General features: G+C 49.6%; 1 protein-coding gene across 8 annotated transcripts in view; it reads left to right on the top strand.

The window, feature by feature from the left end:
- The window catches only part of DYSF (dysferlin), a 680318-nt gene that overhangs the window by 223642 nt on the left and 443183 nt on the right, over positions 1-13493 (top strand). The window lies entirely within an intron of this gene.

Raw genomic sequence — 13493 nt, 5'->3', positions numbered from 1 at the left:
CAAATCTGCCTGATTGTAAATGAACAGTGCCCTCCAGTGGTCAGATACAATAGTTGCACAAATCTGCCTGATTGTAAATGAACAGTGCCCTCCAGTGGTCAGATACAATAATTACACACATCTGGCTGATTGTAATTGAAAAGTGCCCTCCAGTCGTCAGATACAATAATTACACAAATCTGCCTGATTGTAAATGAACAGTGCCCTCCAGTGGTTAGATACAATAATTACACACATCTGGCTGATTGTAAATGAATAGTGCCCTCCAGTGGTCAGATAGAATAATTACACACATGTGTCTGAAAGTAAATTAACAGTGGCTTCCAGTGGTGAAATTTAGTATTTACACACATCTGGCCCATTGTAAATGAACAGTGCCCTCCAGTGGTCAGATTATTATTATTATTTATTATTATAACGCCATTTATTCCATGGCGCTTTATATATGAAAAAGGGGTATACATACAAGAACAATTACAATAATCTTGAACACAATGTGACAGTGACTGGTACAGGAGGAGCGAGGACCCTGCCCGCGAGGGCTCACAATCTACAAGGGATGGGTGGGGATACAGTAGGTGAGGGTAGAGCTGGTCGTGCAGCGGTATGGTGGAGCGATGGTAACTGCAGGTTGTAGGCTTGTCGGAAGAGGTGGGTCTTCAGGTTCCTTTTGAAGGTTTCCACGGTAGGCGAGAGTCTGATACGTTGGGGTAGAGAGTTCCAGAGTAGGGGGGAAGCACGGGAGAAATCTTGTATACGATTGTGGGAGGAGGAGATTAGAGGGGAGTAGAGCAGGAGATCTTGTGAGGATCGGAGGTTGCATGCAGGTATGTACCAGGAGACTAGATCAGAGATATATGGAGGAGACAGGTTGTGAATGGCTTTGTATGCCATGGTTAGGGTTTTGAACTGGAGTCTCTGAGCAATGGGGAGCCAGTGAAGAGATTGACAGAGAGGAGAGGCCGGGGAATAGCGGGGGGACAGGTGGATTAGTCGGGCAGCAGAGTTTAGGATAGATTGGAGGGGTGCGAGAGTGTTAGAGGGGAGGCCACAGAGCAGGAGGTTGCAGTAGTCGAGGTGGGAGATGATGAGGGCATGGAATAGTGTTTTTGCAGATTCATGGTTGAGGAATGTGCGGATCCGGGAGATATTTTGGAGTTGGAGTCGGCAGGAAGTGGAAAGGGCTTGGATATGTGGTGTGAAGGAGAGATCAGAGTCCAGGGTTACCCCGAGGCAGCGAGCTTGCGGGACTGGGGAGAGTGGGCAGCCATTGACGTTGATAGATAGGTCAGTTGGGAGGGATGAATGAGAGGGTGGAAAGATGATGAATTCTGTTTTGTCCATGTTAAGTTTTAGAAATCTGTCAGAGAAGAAGGATGAGATGGCGGACAGACATTGTGGTATTCTGGTTAGTAGGGGGGAGATATCAGGTCCAGAGAGGTAGATCCGTGTGTCATCAGCATAGAGGTGATAATGAAAGCCGTGAGACTCTATGAGATGTCCCAGGCCGAAGGTGTAGATGGAGAAGAGCAGAGGTCCTAGAACTGAACCTTGGGGGACACCGACACATAGGGGTGAGATGAGGAGGTGGTGTGTGAGTGGGAGACACTGAATGTCCGGTCTGTTAGGTATGAGGAGATCCAGGATAGGGCCAAGTCTGTGTTGCCGATAGATGAGAGAGTTTGTAGTAAGAGGGAATGGTCCACTGTGTCAAAGGCAGATGACAGGTCCAGAAGGAGGAGGATGGAGTAGTGTCGCTTGGATTTGGCGGTTAGTACGTCGTTGGTGACTTTAGTCAGTGCAGTTTCAGTAGAATGGTGCGGTCGGAAACCAGATTGTAGGCGGTCAAAGAGAGAGCAGGAGGAGAGGTGGGAGGACAGCTCAGAATGGACATGTTGTTCCAGTAGTTTTGAGGCATAGGGGAGAAGTGATATGGGGCGATAGCTAGACACAGAGGATGGGTCAAGGGAGGGCTTTTTGAGGATGGATGTGATTGAGACATGTTTGATGCATGAGGGGAAGACACCGGTTGTTAGTGACAGGTTGATGAGGTGGGCTAGGGCTGGGATGAAGATGGTGGTAAGGTTTGAGATGAGGTGGGACGGGATTGGGTCAAGTTTACAGGTGGTGAGGTGTGATTTGGAGAGTAAGGAGGAAAGTTGATCTTCAGATATGGTGGAGAATGTGGTTTTGGAGGAAGAGGGTTGAGCAGGTGTGGGGGGGGGGGCTGTGGGGGCTTTAGGCAAAAACTTTGTCTGATGGTGTCAATCTTCTGCTTGAAGAATGATGCAAAGTCTTCGGCTGAAATAAGAGGAGAGGGAGGAGGCACTGGGGGACGGAGGAGAGAATTGAAGGTGTTGAATAGTTGTTTGGGGTTGTGAGACAGGGAGGATATGAGAGATGCGAAGTATGTTTGTTTTGCTGCAGTGAGTGTGGACTTGAAGGTAGTGAGGGACTGTTTGAATGCGAAGAAGTGCTCATGGGAGTGGGACCTTTTCCATCTACGTTCAGCAACCCTGGAGGCCCGTCGCAGTTCTTTAGGTAGGCTGGTGTGCCAGGGTTGTCTGTTGATTGTGCGAGCCTTGGTATGCGTGAGGGGGGCGACCGAATCGAGAGCTGCAGCTGTTGTGGTGTTGTATAAAGTGGCAGCAGCATCTGCATCATGTAAGGAACTAATGTCTGTAAGAGGGAGGAGGAATTCAGAGAGAGAGTGTAGGTCAAGGTGTTTGAGGTTTCTACGAGGGTATGCAAGTTTGTGGAGTGGGGATTGTTGCCCCGGGGAGGAGAGAGAAGAGAATGTAAGTAGGTTGTGGTCAGAGAGAGGGAGAGGTGAGTTAGAGAGGTTAGATAGGGAACAGAGGCGGGTGAAGATGAGGTCAAGTGTGTGGCCGTCTTTGTGGGTGGGTGTGGAAGACCACTGAGTAAGACCAAAGGAGGAAGTGAGGGATAGAAGCTTAGAGGCAGCTGAAAGGGAAGTGTCAATGGGGATGTTAAAGTCGCCTATGAGGATAGTGGGGATGTCAACGGAGAGGAAGTGAAGTAGCTAGGTGGTGAAGTGGTCAAAGAAAGTGGTGGTTGATCCTGGGGGGCAGTAAATGACAGCCAGTGGGAGGATGGAGGGGGAGTAGATGCGCACGCAGTGCACTTTAAAAGAGGGGAGAGTAATTGAGGGTGGCAGTGGGATATGGGTGAAGGAGCACTTTTCTGAGAGGAGGAAACCTATTCCTCCACTGTGCTTGCCGGTGGGGCGGGGGGTATGGGAGAGGTGGAGTCCGCCATACGAAAGTGCAGCAGGAGAGGCCATGTCGGAGGGGGTGAGCCAGGTTTCAGTGATGCCGAGGAAGGAAAGCTTGTTAGTGATGAAGAGATCGTGAATGTAGGTAAGTTTATTGCAGATGGAGCGAGCGTTCCACAGAGCTCCTGTTAGTGGAACTGGGGAAGCGGGGGCTGGGCGGATGGGTATAAGGTTAGAAGGGTTACGAGAGTTTGGGATAGATCGGGGGTAGGAGGTGGAAGTGAATGTAGGGATGTGGTGAGGAGGGCCAGGATTTGGAGAGATGTCGTCGGCAGTAAGGAGGAGCAGAGAAAGCGTTATTAGGTGGGAGCAGGAGAGGGCATGAGGTGGCTGTCTGTGTTTGGAGACAAAGGATTGTATGTTGAGGAATAGCTCTGAGGAGGAGGCGAGATGGGTGGGGAGAATGGAGGGAGAGATGAAGAGCTCATTACTAGGTGTAGGGATTAGGGGTGGTTGTAAGAAGTGAAGGATTAAGGGGGTGAGAGTGAAAACAAAGACAAACATTGTTTACTGTAACTTAGTATCCAGTTACCTTCAGTTCCCTTCAGGTTCTATTCAGGATTAATTCAAATTTCAGACACTTCAACTAATGGACACTTAAGCTGATGGACACAGACTGAAGTCTGACACAGACTCCTAGTTCTCAATATATGGGCTACAGAATGCATTGAGCTGTGAAGCAGATGGGAGTGGTCTGTGCTCATCTTGATCAGCTGATTAGAGTGAACCAGATGCTGGATGCTCAACACAGAGTAAACAAGGCCATAAATGAAAGTGGGGGGTGGCTGGGTCACATACCAGTGGGACATAGGGGTAGAGAAATATAGAGAAATCTGCATGGAATTCAGCATGGGAAAAGCTGGGTGACGTACCATTAGAGAATTGGAACAGAACGGTATAGGGAAGACAGCATGGAATTCAGCAAGGGAAAAGCTGGGTGACGTACCTGTAAGAGGAATGGATAAACAGATGCTGATTAGAGTGCGGTGGTGGCCGGTAAGGTACAGTCTGCATGCATCATATTATTCAGGATTAATTCAAATTTCAGACACTTCAGCTCATGGACACTTAAGCTGATGGACACAGACTGAGTAATGTAGTAGTAATTACATGATTAATGGTTGATTGTAAATAAAAAGTGCAAGAAGCGGATATTGTGAAACATTTTGACTTATGAAAAAGTCTTTACGAAGAACATGTATTCAACAAACATTTTCATCTTCCACCACTATTTACTGATTTATTTACCAGCTATTGATTGTTGCCCGTCTCCTCATTTTCTATACGCACTACATATTCTCTTGTACCCATTCATACAATGCGGATACAGTACTTGTATACCATAGCCGATTGTTATGCTTATGTGTATAATTATATATACAGTACAGACCAAAAGTTTGGACACACCTTCTCATTTAAAGATTTTTCTGTATTTTCATGACTATGAAAATTGTACATTCACACTGAAGGCATCAAAACTATGAATTAACACATGTGGAATTATATACTTAACAAAAAAGTGTGAAACAACTGAAAATATGTCTTATATTCTTGGTTCTTCAAAGTAGCCACCTTTTGCTTTGATGACTGCTTTGCACACTCTTGGCATTCTCTTGATGAGCTTCAAGTGGTAGTCACCGGAAATGGTTTTCACTTCACAGGTGTGCCCTGTCAGGTTTAATAAGTGGGATTTCTTGCCTTATAAATGGGGTTGGGACCATCAGTTGTGTTGTGCAGAAGTCTGGTGGATACACAGCTGATAGTCCTACTGAATAGACTGTTAGAATTTGTATTATGGCAAGAAAGAAGCAGCTAAGTAAAGAAAAACGAGTGGCCATCATTACTTTAAGAAATGAAGGTCAGTCAGTGCGAAAAATTGGGCAAACTTTGAAAGTGTCCGCAAGTGCAGTTGCAAAAACCATCAAGCGCTACAAAGAAACTGGCTCACATGAGGACCGCCCCAGGAAAGGAAGATCAAGAGTCACCTCTGCTTCTGAGGATAAGTTTATCCGAGTCACCAGCCTCAGAAGTCGCAGGTTAACAGCAGCTCAGATTAGAGACCAGGTCAATGCCACACAGAGTTCTAGCAGCAGACACATCTCTACAACAACTGTTAAGAGGAGACTTTGTGCAGCAGGCCTTCATGGTAAAATAGCTGCTAGGAAACCACTGCTAAGGACAGGCAACAAGCAGAAGAGACTTGTTTGGGCTAAAGAACACAAGGAATGGACATTAGACCAGTGGAAATCTGTGCTTTGGTCTGATGAGTCCAAAATTGAGATACTTGGTTCCAACCACCGTGTCTTTGTGCAACGCAGAAAAGGTGAACGGATGGACTCTACATGCCTGGTTCCCACCGTGAAGCATGGAGGAGGAGGTGTGATGGTGTGGGGGTGCTTTGCTGGAGACACTGTTGGGGATTTATTCAAAATTGAAGGCATACTGAACCAGCATGGCTACCACAGCATCTTGCAGCGGCATGCTATTCCATACGGATTGCGTTTAGTTGGACCATCATTTATTTTTCAACAGGACAATGACCCCAAACACCTCCAGGCTGTGTAAGGGCTATTTGACCAAGAAGGAGAGTGATGGGGGGCTACACCAGATGACCTGGCCTCCACAGTCACCAGACCTGAACCCAATCGAGATGGTTTGGGGTGAGCTGGACCGCAGAGTGAAGGCCAAAGGGCCAACAAGTGCTAAGCATCTCTGGGAACTCCTTCAAGATTGTTGGAAGACCATTTCCGGTGACTACCTCTTGAAGCTCATCAAGAGAATGCCAAGAGTGTGCAAAGCAGTCATCAAAGCAAAAGGTGGCTACTAGTGTTGAGCATTCCGATACTGAAATATCGGGTATCGGCCGATATTCGCGGTATCGGAATTCCGATACTTAATTCCGATACTATTGCAATATCGTATACCGGAATCGGAAGTTCCCATAATGCAATGAGACATTTTCATTTTATTCAGCCAATGAGGATCCTAAGAAGTGTGGGCACATCCTGTTAGGCATGTAGGCATCTTAACTAATGGCATGGCTGTGATTGGCTGCTGAAATGATGTCATGATGCACTATAAAAGCCACCGCCGCCATTTTGAGCTCACTCTGCTGTGAATTCAGTTAGGGATAGGACGCTGTTGTTCTGAGGGACAGTTTTAGCTACCTATTTGCTCTATACTGCTTTACCCAAGCTACTTTCTAAATCACTGTGCCTTGCAGTGCTAGTGCACAGTTCCCTGTGCTGTTCACCGCTATCTGCAAGGTCTGTGTGTGTGAGTGCAGCTCACCCTGTAGTGTGTGCTTCAACCACGTCTGGTTGTAGTGCACTCAGTGTGTGTCACTGCCTCATACATTGTCCTTTTTTGCCAATTCATAATTTTTCCTGATATCTCCTATTAGTGTGGTGGTTCCATCTGTATTCAGCTAAATTGGTTCCAAACACACTATATAGGAGTAGTTAGAGGAGCCTTTCTGCAGCATTGGGCCCTGCAGCCCCAGCCAGATTAGTATTAGCCTATTTTTTGCAGCCTCATCTATTGCATTGTAGGTTACCTTCCTACATTGTAATAGCTACAAAAAGTTTGTGATACTATCGTTATTACATCTTTAGGCACATCCAGTGTCTTTTTGTGACAAAAAAAACCTAAATAAAGTTCACCAAACACTCCACTTTACAGTTGTGTAGGCCACATTAGCTCATATTAAAGTCTAGTCCACACTTTATAAAATTAGTGTTTCTTATACCTGTTAGCAGCTGTTCAGGAATAAGCACACTAAGCCCTTAGTACTTTTCTGCCTATCTTTATCAGTCTACCAAGATGAAGAAGGCAGGGAGTAAGGCATGTGGTCGTGGTCGTGGGCGTGGGCGTGGAGTTTCTGCAGGGAGAGGACGTGAGGATTCTGTGCCTGCAGGGAGAGGACGTGGGGATTCTGTGCCTGCTGCGGGCACCAGTGACTCAGCATCCCCCAGTTTTACCAGGGAACAGTCCTTTATGCGCAGCTTTGTAGGAGCTAGCCGTACCCCACTGCTGCGCGAGGACCAAATTGAAGCCGTTGTCGGATGGATGGCAGCTAACTAATCGACTTCAATTAGTTCCAGATCCTCTCAGGTCCTGAGCACTGAAGAGCACCCATCTGTCTCTTCACCACCTGCCAAATTGCCCAGGCAGTCAGAGAGCCCTGGACAGGAGCCATCTCTACTTCTGTTCTCTGAATCTCTTGGCTTGGAAAGAGGGGGCCAGCCAAGCAGAATTCGAGAATTTGAAGAAGAGGTAGTATGCAGTGATGCGCAACCGTTTTGTCTCTCTGAATCTGAAGAGGCGGGTGGGCCAGTGCCTATGGTCAGCAGCACACCTCAGTACGCATCTGATGATGAGACTCAGGTGCCACTTTCTGGTGCGTACTGTGCTGTCGAGACTACCCAGGAGAAGCAGTTGTTTGAAGAGGGTGGTGTAGATGATGAGGTCCTTGACCCATCATGGCGTGAGGGACAGGAAGGTGGTGGGAGCAGCTCTGAGGAAGAGATTCCCCGAACGGCCCAAAAAGGAGGGAGAGGGAGGGGGCAGACTTGGTTGCCTGTAGCCTCCACTTCGGCACCCATTAGGAGCATGGCTCTTCCAAAATCCAAAGCGGGCGCTCCCAAGACTTGCAGTGCCTGGTCCTTTTTTGACACAGTTGCAGATGACATTTGCTTTGTCAAATGCAAGCTGTGTAATCAGAAGGTGAAAAGAGGGAAAAGTGTCAGCAACCTCAATACCACAAATATGTGGAAACATGTGCGGACCAAGCACGTGGTGGAGTTACACAAACACACTGAAGACCTAGGCCAACCTACAGCGCCACCTACCACCTCTTCAGCTCGTGTTGTAGCCTCTTCCTCCAGCTCACACACAGCTGGTTCGGCTTCCTCACAGGATCGCCATGGAAGAATCTCTGGCACTGTTGTACAGAGACACAGTGTAATTCCACCCACAGCACCACTTTCCCAGTCATCCTCACACTCCCAGGCCAGTCTACAGCCATCGTTAGCACAGGCATGGGAGAAAAGGCGCCCATACTCGGCAAACCACCCCCGAGCACAGGCTCTGAATGCTGGCATTGCTAAACTACTGGCCCTTGAAATGCTATCATTCAGGCTGGTGGAGACTGACACATTCCGTAACTTTATGGCATTGGCAGTCCCACAATACAACGTGCCCAGCCGCTTTTATTTCAGCAGGCAAGCCGTCCCTGCCCTGCAACATCATGTGGAGGGAAAAATTAAACATGCGCTACAAAACGCCGTCAGTAGCAAGGTCCACCTGACCACTGATGCGTGGACCAGTAAGCATGGACAGGGACGATACCTTTCCCTCACTGCCCATTGGGTAAATGTTGTGGAGCCGGGTACAGATCTTGAGAGTGGCGCTGTACGTGTTCTGCCAACTCCAAGGATTGCAGGAATCCAGTCTGTACACATTGACTCCTCCTCATACTCCAGTTCCTCTGAATCAGCGCTGCAGGAGCCGTCACGGTCTACCTCCACATCGACCCGTGAACGGTTACCTGTTATGATGACCGATATGAGCACAGCCGTGGCCAAACGTCAACAGGCCGTATTAAAATTAATTTCTTTGGGGAATCGAAGCCACACAGCGCAGGAGCTCTGGAATGCCATCAAGCAGCAGAGTGACGTGTGGTTTGTGCCAGCGAATCTCCAGCCAGGCATGGTAGTGTGTGACAATGGCCGAAATCTGGTGGCAGCTCTGGGCCTAGGCAACCTCACTCACATCCCATGTCTGGCACATGTGCTCAACTTGGTCGTGCAGAGTTTTTTGAGGGACTATCCGGATCTTGATGCACTGCTTCACAAGGTCCGCATAGAGTGCGCTCACTTGCGGCGTTCCAGCAATGCAAGATCACGCATTGCAGCTCTGCAGCGCCGATTATGTCTTCCGGAACATCGCATCATATGTGACCTACCCACCAGGTGGAATTCAACGTTACATATGTTGGAGAGGTTGTGTGAGCAGCAGGCAGCAGTAATGGAGTACCAGCTGCAGCAGGCGCAAACAAGTCGCAGTGCGCGCCGTTCACACTTCACCACCACTGAGTGGGCCTCTATGAAGGACATTTGCCACGTTTTGCGTGCCTTCGATTATTCCACGCGGATGGCGAGTGCAGATGATGCACTAGTCAGCATGACTATCCCCCTTATCTGCCTGCTTGAAAAAACACTGCAAGCACTAAGGGACGAGGTTTTGGAAGAGGTGGAGGATGAGGAGTCACAAATGCCATCTGCTTCTCTACAGTCTGCGCAACGTGGTTCCTCACAAAGGCCTAGGCAGGGGACACTTTGTGAGGAGGATGAGGAGGAGTCAATGGATGAGGAAGACATCTGTCCAGAGGAGGGAGGTACACAATGCTCTAGTAGTCAGTATCTAGAGCGAGGGTGGGGTGATGCAGAGCAGGCAGAGATCACGCCTCAAGCAGGGGACAGCGTTTCTTGGCCAGTTGGCAGTCTGCAGCACATGGTTGATTTCATGCTGCAGTGCCTCAGAAACGACCGCCGCATCGCCCACATTCTCAACACGGCTGATTATTGGGTGTCCACCCTCCTAGATCCTCGCTACCGGGACAACTTACAAAGCCTCATAACACCATTGAACCGGGAGCGTAAAATGCGGGAGTACCAAGACGCACTGGTGCATTCCATCATGTTCTCCATTCCAACCGAGAGCAGTGCTGCTAGTGCTTTACAAAGCAGCTCAGTGCGTCGAGGCAGTGGAGGAAGCTCTGCACAAAGAGGGAGCAGAAGCAGCGCCTCAGCACAAGGCAAGACCAGTATGGCCGAAATGTGGCAAAGTTTTGTGTCCCCGCCGCCACAAATGTCTACACCATCACAGACAGCTCCAGTCAGCAGGAGGCAACGTTTCCGTCAGATGGTGACAGACTACATGTCTTGCCCTCTTAGTGTACTCCCAGACGGCTCTTCTCCCTTCAAGTTTTGGGTCTGTAAGCTGGATACATGGCCAGAGCTTAGTCAGTATGCACTGGAGGTGCTAGCTTGCCCTGCTGCTAGTGTATTATCGGAACGCGTCTTTAGTGCCGCAGGTGGTGTACTAACAGACCGTCGCATGCGACTATCCTCCGATAACGTTGACCGGCTTACTTTTCTCAAAATGAACAAGGCCTGGATCTCTCATGAATTTGCCAGTCCTCTTCCAGAATAAATAATTGGTTGGCAACAGTATCCAGGTCTCCTGTTCTGTTCATGTTTCTACCACCTGAACTGTAATCCCTGAGCTCCAACACCGCCAGTTGGCGCTCGGAAGTGCCGTCTGCACAGTCAACACTTGCTGCCGTGTTATTGGGGTTCAGTAACGTCAGCTGTTCTCCTGCTGTGCGGACGGCAATTTCTCCTGATTTGTCCACATCCACTGTACTACACATTTTAAAGTTGCTCCAATTACTCCTCTGGCTCCTCTGTTTTCATTCTTATCCCTGGGCTCCAGCACCGCCAGTTGGCGCTCGGAAGTGCCGTCTGCACAGTCAACACTTGCTGCGGTGTTATTGGGGTTCGGTAACGTCAGCTGTTCCCCTGCTGTGTTCACGGCAATTTCTCCTGCTCTGTCCATATTCACTGTGCTACTTATTTAAAACTTGCTCCAATTACACCTCTGGCTCCTCCGTTTTTAGTATTTACCCTGGGCTCCAACACCGCCAGTTGGCGCTCGGAAGTGCCGTCTGCACAGTCAACACTTGCTGCGGTGTTATTGGGGTTCGGTAACGTCAGCTGTTCCCCTGCTGTGTTCACGGCAATTTCTCCTGCTCTGTCCATATTCACTGTGCTACTTATTTAAAACTTGCTCCAATTACACCTCTGGCTCCTCCGTTTTTAGTATTTACCCTGGGCTCCAATACCGCTAGTTGCTGCTCAGAAGTGCCGTCTGCACAGTCAACGCTTGCTCCAGTGTTATTGGGATTCAGTAACGTCAGCTGATCCCCAGCTGTGTGTCCGGCAAATTCTCCTGCTTTGTCCACATCCACTGTAGTACGGATTTAAAACCTCCTCCAAATACACCTCTGGCTCTTCTGTTTTTAGTATTTACCCTGGGCTCCAGCACCGCCAGCTGGTTCTCGGCAGTTCCATTGGCTCTTGTACCTTCTGCTACCCATCCGGGTTCCAGTACCGTCAGCTGGTTCTCGGCAGTGTCTTTGGCACGGGTACTCCCTCCTGCCCAGCCTGGTTCCAGCACGCCAGCTGTTTCCGGGTAGTGTCAACGTCACTTTGCCTCCAATGCGTTGTCCTGTCGTGTTGCGGTCGGGTTAGCCGACTCTATGGTGCCTGCAGTTTAGGTGACTCCTATGTGGGCTGCGGGATCTGGCAATGAAGGCTGGTTCCATAGTGCCAATAGGACAAGCACCCTCTGTAGGACTGTGGGTTTTGGTAACTGCGGCCGGCTCGCGGCCTTGAACTTTTTTTTTACATGGGTACCTTCTGCTACCCATCCGGGTTCCAGTACCGTCAGCTGGTTCTCGGCAGTGCCTTTGGATTAGGTGCCTCCTTCTCGGTATCCAAGTTCCACCAACGTCTGCTGGTCCTTGGAAGTGCTTTCTGGCACAGGTACCTCCTGCTTAGTAACCGAGTTCCAGTAACATCAGCTGGTCCTCGGTAGTTCCATTGGCTCTTGTACCTTCTGCTACCCATCCGGGTTCCAGTACCGTCAGCTGGTCCTCGGTAGTTCCATTTGCTCTTGTATCTTCTGCTACCCATCCGGGTTCCAGTACCGTCAGCTGGTTCTCGGCAGTGCCTTTGGATTAGGTGCCTCCTTCTCGGTATCCAAGTTCCACCAACGTCTGCTGGTCCTTGGTAGTGCTTTCTGGCACAGGTACCTCCTGCTTAGTAACCGAGTTCCAGTAACATCAGCTGGTCCTCGGTAGTTCCATTGGCTCTTGTACCTTCTGCTACCCATCCGGGTTCCAGTACCGTCAGCTGGTCCTCGGTAGTTCCATTTGCTCTTGTATCTTCTGCTACCCATCCGGGTTCCAGTACCGTCAGCTGGTCCTCGGTAGTTCCATTTGCTCTTGTATCTTCTGCTACCCATCCGGGTTCCAGTACCGTCAGCTGGTTCTCGGCAGTGCCTTTGGATTAGGTGCCTCCTTCTCGGTATCCAAGTTCCACCAACGTCTGCTGGTCCTTGGTAGTGCTTTCTGGCACAGGTACCTCCTGCTTAGTAACCGAGTTCCAGTAACATCAGCTGGTCCTCGGTAGTTCCATTGGCTCTTGTACCTTCTGCTACCCATCCGGGTTCCAGTACCGTCAGCTGGTCCTCGGTAGTTCCATTTGCTCTTGTATCTTCTGCTACCCATCCGGGTTCCAGTACCGTCAGCTGGTTCTCGGCAGTGCCTTTGGATTAGGTGCCTCCTTCTCGGTATCCAAGTTCCACCAACGTCTGCTGGTCCTTGGTAGTGCTTTCTGGCACAGGTACCTCCTGCTTAGTAACCGAGTTCCAGTAACATCAGCTGGTCCTCGGTAGTTCCATTGGCTCTTGTACCTTCTGCTACCCATCCGGGTTCCAGTACCGTCAGCTGGTCCTCGGTAGTTCCATTTGCTCTTGTATCTTCTGCTACCCATCCGGGTTCCAGTACCGTCAGCTGGTCCTCGGTAGTTCCATTTGCTCTTGTATCTTCTGCTACCCATCCGGGTTCCAGTACCGTCAGCTGGTTCTCGGCAGTGCCTTTGGATTAGGTGCCTCCTTCTCGGTATCCAAGTTCCACCAACGTCTGCTGGTCCTTGGTAGTGCTTTCTGGCACAGGTACCTCCTGCTTAGTAACCGAGTTCCAGTAACATCAGCTGGTCCTCGGTAGTTCCATTGGCTCTTGTACCTTCTGCTACCCATCCGGGTTCCAGTACCGTCAGCTGGTCCTCGGTAGTTCCATTTGCTCTTGTATCTTCTGCTACCCATCCGGGTTCCAGTACCGTCAGCTGGTTCTCGGCAGTGTCTTTGGCACGGGTACTCCCTCCTGCCCAGCCTGGTTCCAGCACGCCAGCTGTTTCCGGGTAGTGTCAACGTCACTTTGCCTCCAATGCGTTGTCCTGTCGTGTTGCGGTCGGGTTAGCCGACTCTATGGTGCCTGCAGTTTAGGTGACTCCTATGTGGGCTGCGGGATCTGGCAATGAAGGCTGGTTCCATAGTGCCAATAGGACAAGCA

Source organism: Phyllobates terribilis, unplaced genomic scaffold (genome assembly GCF_046119375.1).
Source record: "Phyllobates terribilis strain yellow unplaced genomic scaffold, ASM4611937v1 Scaffold_1__5_contigs__length_1240528914, whole genome shotgun sequence".
NCBI classification, from domain to species: domain Eukaryota; kingdom Metazoa; phylum Chordata; class Amphibia; order Anura; family Dendrobatidae; genus Phyllobates; species Phyllobates terribilis.
Note: the sequence above shows the minus strand (reverse complement) of the source record. Positions and strands in the feature narration are given on the sequence as shown.